We start from the raw sequence: 18,908 nt of genomic DNA on the forward strand, positions 1-18,908 counted from the left end.
TTCTTCAGTCACAGCCACAGAAGCCTATAACTTCTTCAGGTTCATCTTGGTGGCTTTCCTGTCTAATCTCCTTCTTATGCAGTCACTCAGTTTTTGAGAACTGTTGCCTCCACACAGAGTTACCATAGAGTGCCATACTGTTTGTGTGTCCGAAGAAAACTGGATGTAAAAGTGATGGTTTACATGTGTTATACCCAGTGGTGGGCACAGTTCCGCTAATCTGCTAACCGCTAATTATCAAAGCTAAGGGCCCTGTCCCACTGGCGTTTAGGAGGATTTGCGGATGGAATGCGCACAAAAGTGGCCCACATCCGCCAAACAACCGCAGTAACCGTGTAACATTCCTGTATGAGTCGGCCGCCATTCGAACACGTTCGTGATCATGCGCAGAGGCACGCATGTCCGCAGCCAGCAGCGGCTCAAAAATCCTGCTGCGGATGAGATCCGCATCACTGCCTGAACACATACTGAAGACATACACAGGACATACACAACCAACGCGCTGCATATCCCCTGTCATCCGCTGATATCCGCAACCGACGGGTTGGCGTGGCTTGGCGGCAGACCGGGACAGCGTGCAAAACAGATGTGACGTGTGCCCAGCACGGCCACATCACGGTCGCAAATGGTATGTCGCGCATGCGGACAGAGTGGGCACGGATGAAGCGAGTGCATCGCGGCCGCTGTGCCCCTCATGGGGGCGCCTCCGCGGTCGCCTTCACTTCTGTTCCCTGTTATATCCGCTTTTCTTCCTCATGTATTCGCTGATCCACCCCGGGACATTTGTCATTTCCGCCTACCTTTGTTGCTGTCGCTCAGCTTTTGTCTCCTCATTTCATGGGCAAATCCTCCTAAACGCCAGTGGGACAGGGCCCTAAGGTTTTCATTAGTGGATTAGCTTTCCAGATAACTTTGAAAACCATAAGTGGACCAATTAGCTTCCAAGAAATTTAGTTCCAATAACTTTTAGATTGCTAATATATTTTTGTGGGCATAGGAAATAAAGCTTAACAGTTAAAAAATTTGTAAAGTCTGAAATCAAAGATTTTAGTGCCTGTCTATTACATGTTTTGTAGCAGACAGACAACCATGAATGGTAGAGCTCTATCCTCTGCAGACAGAGGAGAGCTGACTACCAGAGAGAAAGGAAGAGGGAGGGAAGAAGAAAAATAAGATAATTTCTCTTCACATCATACAGACCTGCTGGTCATTTCACTGGAGTCTTGTACAAGCAGACAGTTTTGACTTATGCTTATAATTTTAAACAAACAAATTCTGGACAGGTTATTGAAATTAACATCACATCTGTCACTTTACGAAGTGAAATGTTGTAGTTTTAAAGTAATGCACTAATTTTGAAGCTTTTAGTGTTTAGACACACATACCACATTGCATTATTGGTACATTAGTTTCCTGACGTCAGTGGCTGGCTAGTCAGTATAACCCACAGTTACTGAAACGTGTGGTGGGTTTTACAAATAAAGATATATTTGTAAATATGTCTTTTTTTTCATTTGTAAAAAAAAAGTAAATTTGAAAACAAACTTCTGTTTGTTAAGTGATTCATCACTTTTAGTGAATGTGTGACTGCTCACACTGCCATGAACACTGCCGTCTACTGGCAGTAGACGGCAGTGTTCATGGCAGTGTGCCACACTTTTGATTTCGTTTCTTTAGGAACCCATCTGTGTGGGAACATGAAGTTTGCCATATAAAATGGCCATAGCAGCAAGAACGCTGTGTGTGTTTTTATCTCTGTGTCACACCTGATTGACTGAGCTGGACTTAACTTTGAAAGCATCGTACAGTTTTCCATGTAAGGCAAAGGCCGATTCATTTATGTGTCATTACATGTAAACTTGACATTAAAAAGCAGTGAGAAACGCATAGACAACAGAATTATTTTTAAGGTACATCGTGGATTTAAAGATAGATAAATACATTTCTCCACCCACCTGCCTATCAAGACACAAATGCAAACCCCCGTGGAAGGCCCATAAACTATAAAGACAGACACACAAACATGGCACACTCCGAGAGACACTCCTTAAATTTATGGGGCTTGGGAAATTAAAGAGCGTCCCCATAGTGCTGTACAGACTCTGAAATCCTAAACTATAGTGCCTACGCTATTCCCAGCAATGTTTGTTATGCGGAATAATAGACACTCAGATATATGTGTCATGCCCTAATGATAAATTGAGCCATTAGGTGAAAGAAAAGTGAGTTGTAACATCACTGTGAAAGTGAATTTAAAATATACCTTGCTGAACAACTTCAGATGTACAATGATTTAATTGGGGGGTTGGGGGCAGCGTAATATCACTTTCTGTAATATATGCATGTGGTATTTCAACCTGGTCTCACGGCAAGTCGTGATTCAGCAGCACGAAATATACAATAATCTATTGGTTTGTGATATTGTGACAAAAAGCGTCTCATTTTAATCACGGCAGCACAAATTCATTGCAATTCATTCCGTGATGGCTGCACGAAATTAAAACTGAAGCGGAGGGTGGGGGGGGGGGGGGGGGGTTGTTGGGTGGTAATGGTTAGAGTTGGGGGAAGGGTTAAGGTTCGGGGTAGGGTTAGTAATAGTGCATTCAAAAAACCCAGTCACAAAAATTTGACTCAGTTTGTGACAGAGCACACACACAAAAAACAACAAAAAAAAAAACACGTGAGACTGGGCTGGGTATTTTGCGGTTAATTCCTTTCTGTGTATAATTTTATAGCAAAAACCGCTATATCCACAGATAACTGTCTGTCATCTTCTGAAAACATAAAGCCAGCTTCACTGCAGCTTTGATATATCCAATTTTTATTATAACTTGCTTTTTCACAGTCAGCGACTGATTTCACATTAAGTTCTGTTCAGATAACACTCATGAATTAAAGAGCTTTCATTCGAAACCAACACATTCTCGCACCAAACCTGTCACATTTTAATGCAAACCCTTCTCAGTATGTAACAAGTTGTGTTGCCCCATTTTTGTCATTTCATGAGTCATAGGGAAATGTTAACCTGAACCCTAACCATAGCCCAAACGTAGATAAATGTTTCCTGCTGTGTCAAGGGATGATACAGGAGTCAAACCAATACTTTTGAATGTTATCAGAGAAAAATGAGACTCCTGTATGTTAACATGTTACCCTGTGCATCATATGTTGCCACAAAGAGAGTGCCCAACTCATTGCATATAACAGGTACTGACCAAACATCAAAATATGATGAGGTGGGAGTGAGAATGTGTAGTTCAAGCACAGAACCCTTGAGCCTCTTTGTACATCTGACCAATTCCAGATCCCCTGACATGGGAATGTTCTTTGAATAAACTTGACTTCTGCCCAAGTAGAGGACAGTGGTGCCAACAGCCAAGTTTTTGGTTAATGATTAATTCAGAGTGAAGCAGGGGGTTTGATCCTTCTGCCTTCTGCGGCTGCTGATTAATCTGTCACAAGCATTTTTTGTCTCTTGAAGAAAAGCTCCTTAGAGAGTTATACATCATGTAGAATAGGAGTTATGGTCAGTAAATTGTTTCAGTCCTTCTTCAGTTTATGTTCAAGGGAACCTTTTGCTGTTTTCCCCAGTGTTTAATAAAACAGTCAAGTATGCCTGAGGTAACACACTGTATACAGAGTTGGTCATATCAGTGTTGATTCAACTTTCTACAAATCTAATTTAGTTCTGTTTGTAATTTTAACCTGCATTTCATTGCTATAATGTAAAAGCTGGTGTTCTGTCACAAAGCAAGTCATACATCTTATCTAAATCATCCAAAATAGCAATTCATTTCACACAGTCAATCCAATGGCAACCAGGGTTTCTCCAGACAGACCCACTAACAACCAGGGATTCTCCAGACAGACCTAATACCAACCAGGGATTCTCCAGACAGACCTAATACCAACCAGGGTTTCTCCAGACAGACCTAATACCAACCAAGGATTCTCTAGACAGACCTAATGCCAACAAGGGTTTCTCCAGACAGACCCAATACCAACCAGGGATTCTCCAGACAGACCTAATACCAACCAGGGTTTCTCCAGACAGAACCAGTACCAACCAGGGATTGTCCAGACAGACCTAATACCAACCAGGGTTTCTCCAGACAGAACCAATACCAACCAGGGATTCTCCAGACAGACCTAAAAACCATGATATCAGGACAAACATCAACCCCTCACTTCCCCCTCTTGTCCCATGTCTCACCCGGGCCATCAGTACTGGACAGCTTGACACCAATGTTATTCAGGGCTGTGAAAACTCCACGGATCCGCGGGATTCTGCGAATTTCATCATGGGGAGGGGCGCGGGGGTGTTAGTGTTGTACTCTTTAATCGTGATCGTTACTGAGTTTTTAAAATGCTTATCGCAAAGCGTTCTTTTTTTACGATATCATGCAAGTTTTATAAATCCGCGGACACTGATCTGTGTGTTACAGATACAAATTAGTTTCCTAGGATCCACGGAGTTTCGAGGAGATTAAACGCCACTCAAAGCCTGGCTGTTATGACAGCTGTCGTAAAAGCGGGACTGGTTGGTTGCTGCGGTGACGCTGTGTGGCTTAGCTAAAAGTAGCATGTGGGCATCACAAACTTTTAGAACTTTCTGTTGTGAAAGTGTAGTGACACGGACCCACAACAGCGGGTGTAAATGAACGGACAATGAAAGAGTCGAATATGAACACTTTACTGTTGTGAATGAGCACAACCACAACACAGAGGAATGTGAAATTTTGCAAACAGTCAATCACAAGGGTGACGTGTGGGCAGGCTTGAGGATAGAAGACGTCTGTCCTGAGATAAACCAGAACCACACGATTTCCTCCGCCACCGAACCCGGAGAATACTGGAGCCGCCAAGTCCCGAGTCCCCAGGTTGCCACCGTCTTCGAAGGTCGGATCTGGTACTGCTGGCAAGGAGCAGAGACAATAAGATATGGGTGTGTGCACACCCAGTAACAACAACGATGGAGAGTCCACCTCCACCTCTAACACACACTCGTGCAGCTCCTGTCTCAACACTTATCTGGTGGGGTAGTAAGCGAAGCTGTCGCCAGTCACGCCAATCTCCAGATAAACACGCCGCAGGAAAACAGCTGCAAAAATGAGTTCACTAAACAAAGTCAATGTGACACAGATCAAGGCTGAGAACGTTACCTTAACGGGTCGACGATATCTCGGCAATGAGGTGGAGATGACGTCCGGGTTTTATGGAGTGAGATGATGAAGTATGGATGGGTGACAGCTGTCAGGAGATAATGAGTGACAGCTGTCACCCCCGGCTGTGTCCGTGGCGGCAGCGCCCTCTCGTGCCTGAAGCCCACACTTCAGGCAGGGCACCCTCTGGTGGTGGGCCAGCAGTACCTCCTCTTCTGGCGACCCACACAACAGGACCCCCCCTCAACGGACGCCTCCTGGCGCCCGACCAGGTTTATCGGGGTGTCGGCGATAGAAATCGGCCAGGAGGGCCGGATCCAGGATGAAGCTCCTCTTCACCCAGGAGCGTTCTTCGGGTCCATACCCCTCCCAGTCCACCAGATATTGGAACCCCCGGCCCATTCGACGGACGTCCAGGAGCCGGCGCACTGTCCAGGCCGGCTCCCCATCAATGATCCGGGCAGGAGGCGGCGCCGGACCAGGAGCACAGAGGGGTGAGGTGTGGTGTGGTTTGATCCTGGAGACGTGGAATACAGGGTGGATCCGCAGTGCAGTTTTGACTTCGTCTTCGTGTACCCGGGACAAGGCATCCGATCTCTGGTTCTTGGTCCCGGGGCGATAGGTGATCCGGAAGTCAAAACGCCCGAAGAACAGTGACCAGCAGGCTTGCCTGGGGTTCAGCCGCTTGGTGGTCCTGATATACTCCAGGTTCCGATGGTCAGTGAAAACCGTGAATAGCACAGACGCTCCCTCCAACAGGTGTCTCCACTCCTCAAGAGCCTCTTTCACCGCAAGGAGTTCTCAATTGCCGACGTCATAGTTCCGTTCAGCCGGGGTCAACCTGCGAGAAAAGTAGGCACACGGGTGAAGAACCTTATCGGTCTGTCCGCTCTGGGATAGCACGGCTCCTATCCCTGAGTCAGAGGCGTCCACTTCAACCACAAACTGGCGGCTAGGGTCGAGCTGCACCAAAACTGGCGCAGTAGAGAACCGTCATTTCAACTCCTTGAACGCGGCTTCGCACCGATCCGACCAGGTGAAGGGGACTTTTTGAGAGGTCAGGGCTGTCAGGGGGCTAACTACCTGACTGTAGCCCTTAATGAACCTCCTATAGAAATTTGCGAAGCCGAGGAACTGTTGCAGCTTCCTACGGCTTGTTGGTTGGGGCCAATCTCTCACCACCGCAACCTTGGCCGGATCAGGGGCGACAGAGTTAGAGGAGATGATAAACCCCAGGAAGGACAAAGAAGTGCGGTGAAACTCGTACTTCTTGCCCTTCACAAACAGCCGGTTCTCCAACAACCATTGCAGGACCTGACGTACATGCTGGACATGAGTCTCAGGATCCGGAGAAAAGATGAGTATATCGTCCAGATATACGAAGACGAATCGGTGCAGGAAGTCCCGCAAGACGTCGTTAACCAAGGCTTGGAACGTCGCGGGGGCGTTGGTGAGGCCGAACGGCATGACCAGGTACTCAAAGTGACCTAAGGGGGTGTTAAATGCCATCTTCCACTCGTCTCCCTTCCGGATCCGAACCAGGTGATACGCATTCCTAAGATCCAGCTTAGTGAAGATTTTGGCTCCATGCAGGGGGGTGAACACGGAATCTAACAACGGCAACGGGTATCGGTTGCGAACCGTAATCTCATTCAGCCCCCTGTAATCAATGCATGGATGGAGTCCGCCATCTTTCTTGCCCACAAAAAAGAAACCTGCACCCATCGGGGAGGTGGAATTCCGGATCAGCCCAGCAGCTAATGAGTCGCGGATGTAGGTCTCCATTGATTCGCGCTCAGGTCGTGAGAGGTTGTACAACCTGCTGGACGGGAACTCAACGCCTGGAATCAAATCAATGGCACAATCGTATGGATGGTGCGGGGGAAGGGTGAGTGCCAGATCCTTGCTGAAGATGTCAGCAAGATCGTGGTACTCAACCGGCACCACCGTCAGATTGGGAGGGACTTTGACCTCCTCCTTAGCATGTAAACCGGGAGGAACCGAGGATCCTAAACACACCCGATGGCAGGTTTCGCTCCACTGAACCACCACCCCAGACGGCCAATCAATCCGGGGATTGTGTTTCAACATCCACGGGAAGCCCAAAATCACACGGGAGGTAGAAGGAGTCACAAAAAACTCGATCTCCTCCCGATGATTTCCAGACACCACCAGAGTTACTGGTTGTGTCTTGTGTGTGATTAAAGGGAGAAGGGTGCCATCTAGTGCCCGCACCTGCAATGGCGAAGGGAGCGCCACCAGAGGGAGCCCTACCTCCGTTGCCCATCTGCTGTCCAGCAGATTCCCTTCTGACCCCGTGTCCACCAGTGCTGGGGCTTGAAGGGTTAAATCCCCACTTAGGATTGTAACTGGGAGTCGTGTGGAAATATGTGTATGTCCCACGTGCATGTCTTGACCCACCCTTAGCCCAGTTTCTAGGGGCAGGCTTTGGTGTTTTAACCGCTTGGGGCAGTCTCTCTGCATGTGCTCATTTGAACCGCAGATAAAGCACTCCCCGCGGGCCAGCCTCCGCTGTCTGATAGGTGGTCTAAATGTGGCCCTGCTCGTGTCCATAGCTTCATCAGCAGGGGGAGCTGTAGCCACACGGAGCGTTGAGGCTGTGGAGCGTGGGGAGGGCGGAACCTTTTCGAACCCGGAAGGGAGAGGGACGGCGCATGCCTGGCCACGTCCTTCGTCTCGCTCCCGACGGCGTTCCTCCAACCGATTGTCTAACCGTATAACGAGATCAATAAGCCCATCTAAATCCCGCCGTTCTTCCTTAGCTACCAGGTGCTCCTTCAGGACCGACGACAGTCTGTTTATGAAGGCGGCGCGGAGCACAACGTTATTCCAGCCGGACCTCGCAGCCGCGATGCGGAAGTCGACTGCATATTCAGCTGCGCTCCGGCTCCCCTGTCGCATTGACAGCAGCACTGTTGAAGCAGTCTCTCCTCTGTTAGGGTGATCAAACACTGTTCTGAACTCCCTCACAAGCCCAGTATAAGTGGTAAGGAGCCGTGAGTTTTGCTCCCAAAGCGCTGTAGCCCAAGCGCGTGCCTCACCACCAAGCAAGTTAATTACATAAGCCACCCTGCTGGCGTCAGATGCGTACATTACGGGCCATTGTGCAAAGATGAGCGAACACTGCATCTGAAAGTCTGCGCACATCTCCACACAACCCCCGTATGGCTCTGGGGGACTTATGTATGCTTCAGGGGATGGTGGGGGGGTTCGTTGAACAACCAGTGGAACGTTTATATCCGGCACCGGGTCGGCAGGAGGAGGAGCCGCAGAAGCGCCCTGATCGCGCGCTTCCACCTGTGCGGTGAGAGCCTCCATCCTGCGATTAAGGATGACGTTTTGCTCGGTCATCAAATCCAGCCGAGCGGTAAAGGCAGTGAGGATTTGCTGCAACTCACCGAGCACGCCTCCTGCAGAAGCCCGTGTACCCTGCTCTTCCATTGGCTGTCCAACAGATGGGTGACGCCCCTCGGGATCCATGACGCTGGCCGAGATATCCTGTTGTGAAAGTGTAGTGACACGGACCCACAACAGGGGGCGTAAATGAACGGACAATGAAAGAGTCAAATATGAACACTTTACTGTTGTGAATGAACCACAACACAGAGGAATGTGAAATTTTGCAAACAGTCAATCACAAGGGTGACGTGTGGGCAGGCTCGAGGATAGAAGACGTCTCTCCTGAGATGAACCGGAACCACACGATTTCCTCCGCCACCGAACCCGGAGAATACTGGAGCCGCCAAGTCCCGAGTCCCCAGGTGGTTCGAAGGTCAGATCTGGTACTGCTGGCAAGGAGCAGAGACAATAAGATATGGGTGTGTGCACACCCAGTAACAACAACGATGGAGAGTCCACCTCCACCTCTAACATACACTCGTGCAGCTCCTGTCTCAACACTTATCTGGTGGGGTAGTAAGTGAAGCTGTCGCAGGTCACGCCAATCTCCAGATAAACACGCCGCAGGAAAACAGCTGCAAAAATGAGTTCACTAAACAAAGTCAATGTGACACAGATCAAGGCTGAGAACGTTACCTTAACGGGTCGACGATATCTCGGCAATGAGGTGGAGATGACGTCCGGGTTTTATGGAGTGAGATGATGAAGTATGGATGGGTGACAGCTGTCAGGAGATAATGAGTGACAGCTGTCACCCCCGGCTGTGTCCGTGGCGGCAGCGCCCTCTCGTGCCTGAAGCCCGCACTTCAGGCAGGGCGCCCTCTGGTGGTGGGCCAGCAGTACCTCCTCTTCTGGCGGCCCACACAACACTTTCAAGTTTTTAAAAGAAGAACTTTGCAGCATGTCTGTGTCACGGAGTGACATCAGACAGAGAGAAGATGGCGAGAAAGACGGTTTGAAAAAGTCTGATAAGGAAAGAATGTGTGGAATTGTTGCTGGCTTCATGAACACACCTGAAAGATAAATGGGAAAAACGAACTGGTAAGAATTTTTTCTCTCTCTGGAAAATAAACATTGTGCTGTTCAAACAGAATTTCAGAAAAAGATTATGTGCCTTTTTTTCCCTTTCATTAGTCTAGACTTTCATTGAATTGTGGCTTCGAATGAATTTAGGCTACATGAATTTACGCAACAATGTAAATTATTTTTTATTAATGTAGACTTTTTTCATGGGAAAAAAGACATTGTGGCTTTGAGTGGATTTACAGGAATTTACACAAGAATGTGTGGCTTTTTATTATAAGGTATTTTATTGATATTTTACCCTGATTTTTAAAATATTCTACAAGCTTTAGCTGTGGTTTTTGAAATACTTTAACAGTCTTTTCAGTCTTCATGAATTTCATGTAGTTTAATTGTTGAGTTAATGCATAATTTGGTTTACAATTAAAAGGAAAATCATACCAGGTCCTACTTCCACGTCATATTCTGTTATTTCAACATCATCATTGACAGGTCAAATAAAAGGTTGAATCTAGGATCATTTAAATATACACTAATTTTTTTTTAGATTTGTTCTTCCAGGAGATGTTGAAAATGTATCAGTAGATGAAAATTTAATTTGGTTTCTGGGGCCCCACAAAGACCCCGGCTCCTCGGGGGGGAGGCAGACCCCCTGCGAATTTTCCTCGGATTTCACAATTTTCATTTCACAGCCCTGGTTACTGAAAGAGCTCAACAGTCTGATTGAGAGAATGACTCCTTGCCCATTTGATATCGTCACCATTGGCCCATGTGTTTTTTCAATAATCAACAGATCAACGATTTCTGGCTGTGTCCCTCAGTGTTTTAAACAGGGTGTTATTCACTTACGTTTAAAAAAAAGCCTAATGTTGACCCTTCTTTTACACCGATTTCAAAACTGCTTTTTATCTCCAAAATTTTAGAAAAAGTGGTGGCCAAACAGCTTAACAAGTTTTTAGCTGAGCACAATATTCTTGACAAATTTCAATCTACAACCACAATTCACATGAAGTTGGGACATTGTGTAAAATGTAAATAAAAACAGAATACGATGATTTTCAAATCCTCTTCAACCGATACTGAATTGAATACACCACAAAGACAAGATATTTAATGTTCAAACTGATACACTTTATTGTTTTTGTGCAAATATTTGCTCATTTTGAAATGGATGCCTGCAACACATTTTAAAAAAGCTGGGACAGTGGTATGTTTACCACTGTGTTACTTCACCTTTCCTTCTAACAGCATTTGGGAACTGAAGACACTCATGATTGGGTATAAAAGGAGCATCCCCAAAAGTCTCAGCCATTCACAAGCAAAGATGGGGCGAGGATCACCACTTTCAGAACAACTGCATGAAAAAATAGTCCAACAGTTTAAGAACAATGGTTCTCAACATTCAATTACAAGGAATTTAGGGATTCTATTCAATTTTCAGAAGATTCAGAAAATTTTCAGAAGATTAAGAAAGTTCTCAAGATTTTCAGAAGATTCAGAAAATCTGGACAACTTTCTACACGTAAGCGGCAAGGCCGAAAACCAACATTGAATGCCCATGACCTTCGATCCCTTAGGCTGCACTGCATTAAAAACCGACATCATTGTGTAAAGGATCTTACCGTGTGGGCTCAGGAACACTTCAGAAAACCATTGTCAGTTAACACACTTCGTCGCTACATCTACAAGTGCAAGTTAAAACTCTACCCTGACATCGGGGTGAATGTGAGGCATAATTGTAAAGTGCTTTGAGCATCTGATGCAGATGGAAAAGCGCTATATAAATGCAGTCCATTTACCATTTACCATGCAAAGCGAAAGCCATACATCAACAACATCCAGAAATGCTGCCACCTTCTTGAGGCCCGAGCTCATTTGAAATGGACAGACGTCAGTCTGTCCAATCAACTTTTTAATCAAACTAAGCTGTTCTTCTGAACAATGTCTTGAACGTCCCATTTTCCTCAGGCCTTGTTTCCCATTAACAATAAGAAATATACTCAAAACCTGGATTCATCCTTTTAGTCACATAGCACTACTATTATTCTGAACACTACTGTACATCAACAACATCCAGAAATGCCGCCGCCTTCTCTGGGCCTGAGCTCATTTGAAATGGACAGACATAAAGTGGAAAAGTGTGCTGTGGTCTGATGAGTCCACATTTCAAATTGTTTTTGGAAATCATGGACATTGTGTCCTCCGGACAAAAGTGGAAAAAGACCATCCAGACTGTTACCAGCACAAAGTTCAAAAGCCAGCATCTGTGATGGTATGGGGTGTGTTAGTGCCCATGGCATGGGCAACTTACACATCTGTGATGGCACCATCATTGCTGAAAGGTACATCCAGGTTTTGGAGCAACACATGCTGTCATCCAAGCAACGTCTTTTTCAGGGACGCCCCTGCTTATTTCAGCAAGACAATGCCAAGCCACATTCTGCACGTGTTACAACAGCGTGGTTTCGTAGTAAAAGAGTGCGGGTACTCGACTGGCCTGCCTGCAGTCCAGACCTGTCACCCACTGAAAATGTGTGGTGCATTATGAAACACAAAATACAACAATGGAGACCCCGGACTGTTGAATAACTGAAGTCGTACATCAAGCAAGAATGGGAAATAATTCCACCTACAAACCTTCAACAGTTAGTGTCCTCAGTTCCCAACGCTTATTGAGTGTTTTTAGAAACGTGTTGCAGGCATCCATTTCAAAATGAGCAAATATTTGCACAAAAACAAAGTTTATCAGTTTGAACATTAAGAATCTTGTCTCTGTGGTGTATTCAATTGAATATAGGTTGAGGAAGACTTGCAAATCATTGTATTCTTTTTATTTACATTTTACACAATGTCCCAACTTCATTGGAATTGGGGTTGCAGGTTCCATCACTTGCACGCTACTGAAACAACTCTTTGAGTTTCAAATGATATTTTAATGTGCAGAGATGCGTGTGAATACTCATTTCTGGTCTTTTTGGATCTGTCTGTGGCTTTTGACACAGTTGATCATGATGTTTTAACTGAGAGAGACTAAGGACATGGGTGGGCATCTTTGGGTGAGCCCTATATTGGTTTTCATCGTATCTCTCTAACAGGAGTTTCTCAGTTGCTGCAGCTAAATATACATCCTCTTCTGCCATTCTGTCCTGTGGTGTGCACCAGTGTTCCATTCTGGGACCTGTTGTATATGCATTGTATTTTCTCCCAGTTAGACACACCTTGAGTTCTTTTGATGATGTCTCATGTCACTGTTATGCAGATTATATTGAGCTGTACATCTCATTTATTCCTCAAATTGATACTAAGGTATCTGTTCTGCCAAAAAGAGTGAATGTCATAAAACTGGATAGCTGCTAACAATCTGTTGCTTAATAGAGCAAAAACTGAAGTTCTTGTTTGTTCCCTCAGTGACTATGAACCTTGGCTCTCTGTCCTCTTCTGTTCACTCAGCAGTCAGAAATCTGGGTGTTACATTTGAACAGGCTCTCAATTTTGTATCTCAAGCTGAGTTGGAAATGATCATTCATAGTTTTATTTCATCATGTCTTGACTATTGTAATTCACCGTTCCCCAACCTCAACTAGTCTTCTCTGGATTGCTTACAAATGGTCCAGAATGCTGCTGCAAGGCTTTCTTACAAGGTCATCTAAGAGGTCTCACGTAACACCCACCATTTTTCCATCTTTGCATTGGCTCCTTATTCAGACTTTAGACTGCAGTTTAAAATTTTGGTTATGACTTTTACAGCTCTGCATGGTCAAATGTCTATCTACATCAGTGAACGTTTGTACCCTTATATATCAAGCAGGTCACTGAGGTCCTCGGGCCAGAATTTGTTGGTTGTCCCAGGGTCAAGGTTGAAAACCAAAGGAGATTGTACATTTGTGGTTGTGGCTTCCAAACTGTGGGATGCACTGCCACTTGAACACACGGGGAGGTGATGGTCTAGTGGTTAAGCATTGGGTTTCAGACCAGAGGATCCTTGGTTCAAATCCCAGCCTGACAAGAAAATCACTAAGGGCCCTTGGGCAAGGTTCTAAATCCCCGAGCTGCTCCCAGTGTGCAGTGAGCGCCTTGCATGGCAGCACCCTGACATCAGTGTGTGTGTGTGTGTGTGTGTGTGTGTGTGTGTGTGTGTGTGTGTGTTTGTGTGAATGTGAGGCATATTTGTAAAGCATTTGAGCATCTGATGCAGATGGAAAAGCGCTATATAAATTTAACACCACAGTTACAAGTACAGTTGTATCAAAAGGTGGAAAAATAAAGGTAGTGATGTCACTGTAGCCTTCAATCCAATCTTAAAATCCACTTTAACAATCCATGTTAATAATTAACACTGTTATACAGTTCATAGTTTTAACAATACTAAAGGTGTACTTTTAACTTAGAATCAGTAAAAATTATATAACATCAGCAATTGTGCCAATTTTAGCACTGCATGGGTTGAATTAACCCTGAGGAATTTACTGTGCATTTGTGTCTAACCGGTAACTTCTCCAGTAAAAGTAGGTTAAATTTAGGTGCCAGGGCAGAACCTTTGTGTGTGACATAGGAGAGAATAGACAAAGAGGACACATTGGAGCAGCAATTGAGAAACTCCTGTGAGAGAGGTAGAATAACAACCACTCCAGGACTGACCTAGATATGCTCACCCACCTCTTAAGTCTCTTGATCAGCATGCAATTCTGAAGAGGACAATAGCCGTGACAACATTTTGTGCATCTTGATTTGTGTGTATTTTATGTCCTGCTGTCTCCAGCAAGTGCTGGTATAGTCCATGATTAGTGTGCATGTGTGACAGTGGCTTCAGAGACAAAACACGTACACTGCATTCATATTAAGAGGGATATCATGCTCCTCTCTGACTTAATTTTTCAACTTTTGAGAACATAACAGCATTTGACAATTAAGAACTTAAATCCTAATTCATCTGAGTCTTGATTTGATTATATGTATTGATTTGCTTACTTCCAAAACTGTTGCTCTAGTCACACACATTGCATTTTTAAGGTTTGTGTAACACTGATTATTTATGCTCATCTACAGTTGTTTTTCATTAAGCTAATAGTGGTTAAAAGCTGCTTCAGAAAGAATGAGACATCTATCATTGAGACACTGCAACAACCAAAGAGATCCCTGCACACGTCCCGGCACAGACAAACACAAACACACATTGTAGACACACTACATACCCACAGCACACAAATTTGCACAGCACGCTCAGTCTTGCATGATGTGCTACACATACAGACACCCTTGGCCAGAGCTTTTATAGGCTCTAACTAATCATCAGTGGGTGTTTGATTGTTAAAGGCTGTCAGCTGTCATGATCTTATTAGTGAAATGTGGTGTGGTTGGTTGATAATTCCTGCCTGTTCCGCTAATGTGCTGCACCAGCAATGGGAGATTGATTGCTCATGACTTTCGTCCAGTCATGCCATCACCCCCCATCCAGTTTGAAATCATTTGTCTGACCATTCCTGAACGTGTTGTTTTCCTAACACCCCAGAAATGTAGAAGAAGAAAAAAAGCGCCAGCTTTTGGCTCGCTATCACAGTGTTTGAGCCACAGGAACAAGAGCGAGACTCAAATCTAACTGTGAGAATGATACATTCACACCATCTACTGCATGGTACAGTAAAGCAGCTGTGAAAGTAAATACAGGATGGCACAACATCAGAGGCACATAATACTGAGAATTTGTGGGGAAGGACTTTGGGCAGATGCACTGACTGATACTGAGTGCCAAATCTCTGCTGTTTGAAGGATGCTGATTTTTATTTTCAATTGTTCGGGACTGTTGTCCATCTTATGAAAAACTGTAGTATGCATTTCTTTGCAGAGAACATAGTTTTCCACAAACAGGCAAATATAAACTCAATACTTTGCTCAGTAGCACTTTTGCAGTTACTGCAAAAGTGGGTTGGTGGGTTTGGTAAGGTTTGACGTTACTTGTGTCAAGTGCCTTGAGGCAGCTTTGTTGTGATTTTGCGCTATATAAATAAATGAAAATGAAATGAAAAGATACTACAAAAAGTGAATGAGGAATCACCGTGGTATTTTTCCCATCAAGTGCTGATTTCAATCCGACAAGGTTATAGACTGTCCTTCTACAGCAAGGACATACTTTGTGTTTGTTTCCAATGACTCAAGTGATATTGTAATTATTCTAGCCTTCAGCTGAACAGACCTGATTGACAATGTCAAATTAGTGTTCACATTAATATTACATTGATATTGGGTTGTTTGCTGGATTCCTCTCCAAATGAGATCTGAATGTACCACTCCATTCTGAAGGATTATTTTCATTTCCGTGACACTGTAGATATGATGCATTCCAATGCGTGGATATTTTTAAAGAAAGCTACAACTTACAACCCCAATTCCAATGAATCTGGGATGTGTAAAATGTAAATAAAAACAGAATACATGATTTGCAAATCCTTTTCAACCTATATTCAATTGATTACACCACAAAGACAAGATATATCATGTTCAAACTGATAAACTTTATTGTTTTTGTGCAAATATTTGCTCATTTTGAAATGGATGCCTGCAACACTTTAAAAAAAAAAAAAAAACTGGGATGGTGGTATATCTACCACTGTGTTACATCACCTTTCGTTCTGACAACACTCAATAAACATTTGGGAACTGAGGACACGAATTGTTGAAGCTTTGTCAGTGGAATTCTTTCCCATTCTTGCTTGATGTACAACTTCAGTTGTTCAATAGTCTGGGATCTCCATTGTTGTATTTTACACTTCATAATGCACCACACATTTTCAATGGGTGACAGGTCTGGACTGCAGGCAGGCCAGTCTAGTACCCGCACTCTTTTACTACGAAGCCATGCTGTTGTAACGTGCAGAATGTGGCTTGGCAATGTCTTGCTGGTATAAGCAGGGACGTCCCTGAAAAAGACGTTGCTTGGATGGCAGCATGTGTTGCTCCAAAACCTGGATGTACCTTTCAGCAATGATGGTGCCATCACAGATGTGTAAGTTGCCCATACCATGGGCACTAACACACCCCATACCATAACAGATGCTGGCTTTTGAACTTTGTGCTGGTAACAGTCTGGATGGTCTTTTTCAGTTTGATTTCCAAACACAATTTGAAATGTGGACTCATCAGACCACAGCACACTTTTCCACTTTATGTCTGTCCATTTCAAATGAGCTCAGGCCCAGAGAAGGTGGTGGCATTTCTGGATGTTGTTGATGTACAGTAGTGTTCAGAATAATAGTAGTGCTATGTGACTAAAAAGATTAATCCAGGTTTTGAGTATATTTCTTATTGTTACATGGGAAACAAGGCCTGAGGAAAATGGGACGTTCAAGACATTGTTCATAAGAACAGCGTAGTTTGATTAAAAAGTTGATTGGAGAGGGGAAAACTTATACGCAGGTGCAAAAATTATAGGCTGTTCATCTACAATGATCTCCAATCCTTTAAAATGGACAAAAAAAAAACAGAGACGCGTGGAAGAAAATGGAAAACAACCATCAAAATGGATAGAAGAATAACCAGAATAGCAAAGGCTCACCCATTGATCAGCTCCAGGATGATCAAAGACAGTCTGGAGTTACCTGTAAGTGCTGTGACAGTTAGAAGACGCCTGTTTGAAGCTAATTTATTTGCAAGAATCCCCCGCAAAGTCCCTCTGTTAAATCAAAGACATATGCAGAAGAGGTTACAATTTGCCAAAGAACACATCAACTGGCCTAAAGAGAAATGGAGGAATATTTTGTGAACTGATGAGAGTAAAATTGTTCTTTTTGGGTCCAAGGGCCGCAGACAGTTTGTGAGACGATCCCCAAACTCTGAATTCAAGCCACAGTTCACAGTGAAGACAGTGAAGCATGGTGGTGCAAGCATCATGATATGGGCATGTTTCTCCTACTATGGTATTGGGCCTATATATCGCATACCAGGTATCATGGATCATTTTGGATATGTCAGAATACTTGAAGAGGTCATGTTGCCTTATGCTGAAGAGGACATGCCCTTGAAATGGGTGTTTCAACAAGACATTGACCCCAAGCACACTAGTAAACAAGCAAAATCTTGGTTCCAAACCAACAAAATTAATGCCTCACAGATGTGAAGAAATCATGAAAAACTGTGGTTATACAACTAAATACTAGTTTAGTGATTCACAGGATTGCTAAAAAAGCAATTTGAACATAATAGTTTTGAGTTTATAGCATCAACAGTAGATGTTACTATTATTGTGAACACCCCTTTTCTACTTTTTTTTAATACTAGCCCAATTTCATAGCCTTAAGAGTGTGCATATCATGAATGCTTGGTCTTGTTGGATTTGTGAGAATCTACTGAATCTACTGGTACCTTGTTTCCCATGTAACAATAAGAAATATACTCAAAACCTGGATTAATCTTTTTATTCACATAGCACTACTATTATTCTGAACACTACTGTATGGCTTTCACTTTGCATGATAGAGCTTTAACTTGCACTTGTAGATGTAGCGACAAAGTGTGTTAACTGACAATGGGTTTCTGAAGTGTTCCTGAGCCCACACGGTAAGATCCTTTACACAATGATGTCGGTTTTCAATGCAGTGCTGCCTGAGGGATCGAAGGTCACGGGCATTCAGTGTTGGTTTTCGGCCTTGCTGCTTACGTCTAGAAAGTTCTCCAGATTCTCTGAATCTTCTGATTATATTATGGACTGTAGATGATGGAATCTCTAAATTCATTGCAATTGAACGTTGAGAAACATTGTTCTTAAACTGTTGGACTATTTATTCACGCAGTTGTTCACAAAGTGGTGATCCTCGCCCCATCTTTCCTTGTGAACAGCTGAGCCTTTTGGGGATGCTCCTTTTATTCACAATCATGACATTCGTGATTGACCATGACCCTGTTTCCAATTAACCTGTTCACCTGTGGAATGTTTTAAACAGGTGTTCTTTGAGCATTCATCAACTTTCCCAGTCTTTTGTTGCCCCTGTCCCAGCTTTTTTGAAACGTGTTGCAGGTATCCATTTCAAAATGAGAAAATATTTGCACAAAAACAAAAAAGTCAGAAGTTTGAACATTAAATATCTTGTCTTTGTGGTGTATTCAATTGAATATATGTTGAAGAGGATTTGCAAATCATTGTATTCTCTTTTATTTACATTTCACACAATGCCCCAACTTCACTGGAATTGGGGTTGTACATCCCTGTTCTCTTTCGTGCAGCTGTGGAAAATGATCTTTGTTATACGTTTCGATTGTCAAGTAAGTGTGATATGAGTTTGTTTAATAGGTGTATTTTCACTTTTGACAACC

The 18,908-nt window shown here is 44.0% G+C and overlaps 1 protein-coding gene and 1 long non-coding RNA gene across 2 annotated transcripts in view; both read left to right on the forward strand.

The window, feature by feature from the left end:
• The window catches only part of LOC117503844 (CUB and sushi domain-containing protein 1-like), a 2,069,078-nt gene that overhangs the window by 1,894,377 nt on the left and 155,793 nt on the right, over positions 1 to 18,908 (forward strand). The window lies entirely within an intron of this gene.
• LOC117526572 lies at positions 907 to 18,869 on the forward strand. Its single transcript, XR_004565329.1, has 3 exons — positions 907 to 1,050; positions 11,729 to 11,735; positions 18,859 to 18,869. It is a non-coding gene; the product is annotated as an uncharacterized LOC117526572 (long non-coding RNA).

This window comes from Thalassophryne amazonica, chromosome 2 (genome assembly GCF_902500255.1).
Source record: "Thalassophryne amazonica chromosome 2, fThaAma1.1, whole genome shotgun sequence".
NCBI lineage: Eukaryota > Metazoa > Chordata > Actinopteri > Batrachoidiformes > Batrachoididae > Thalassophryne > Thalassophryne amazonica.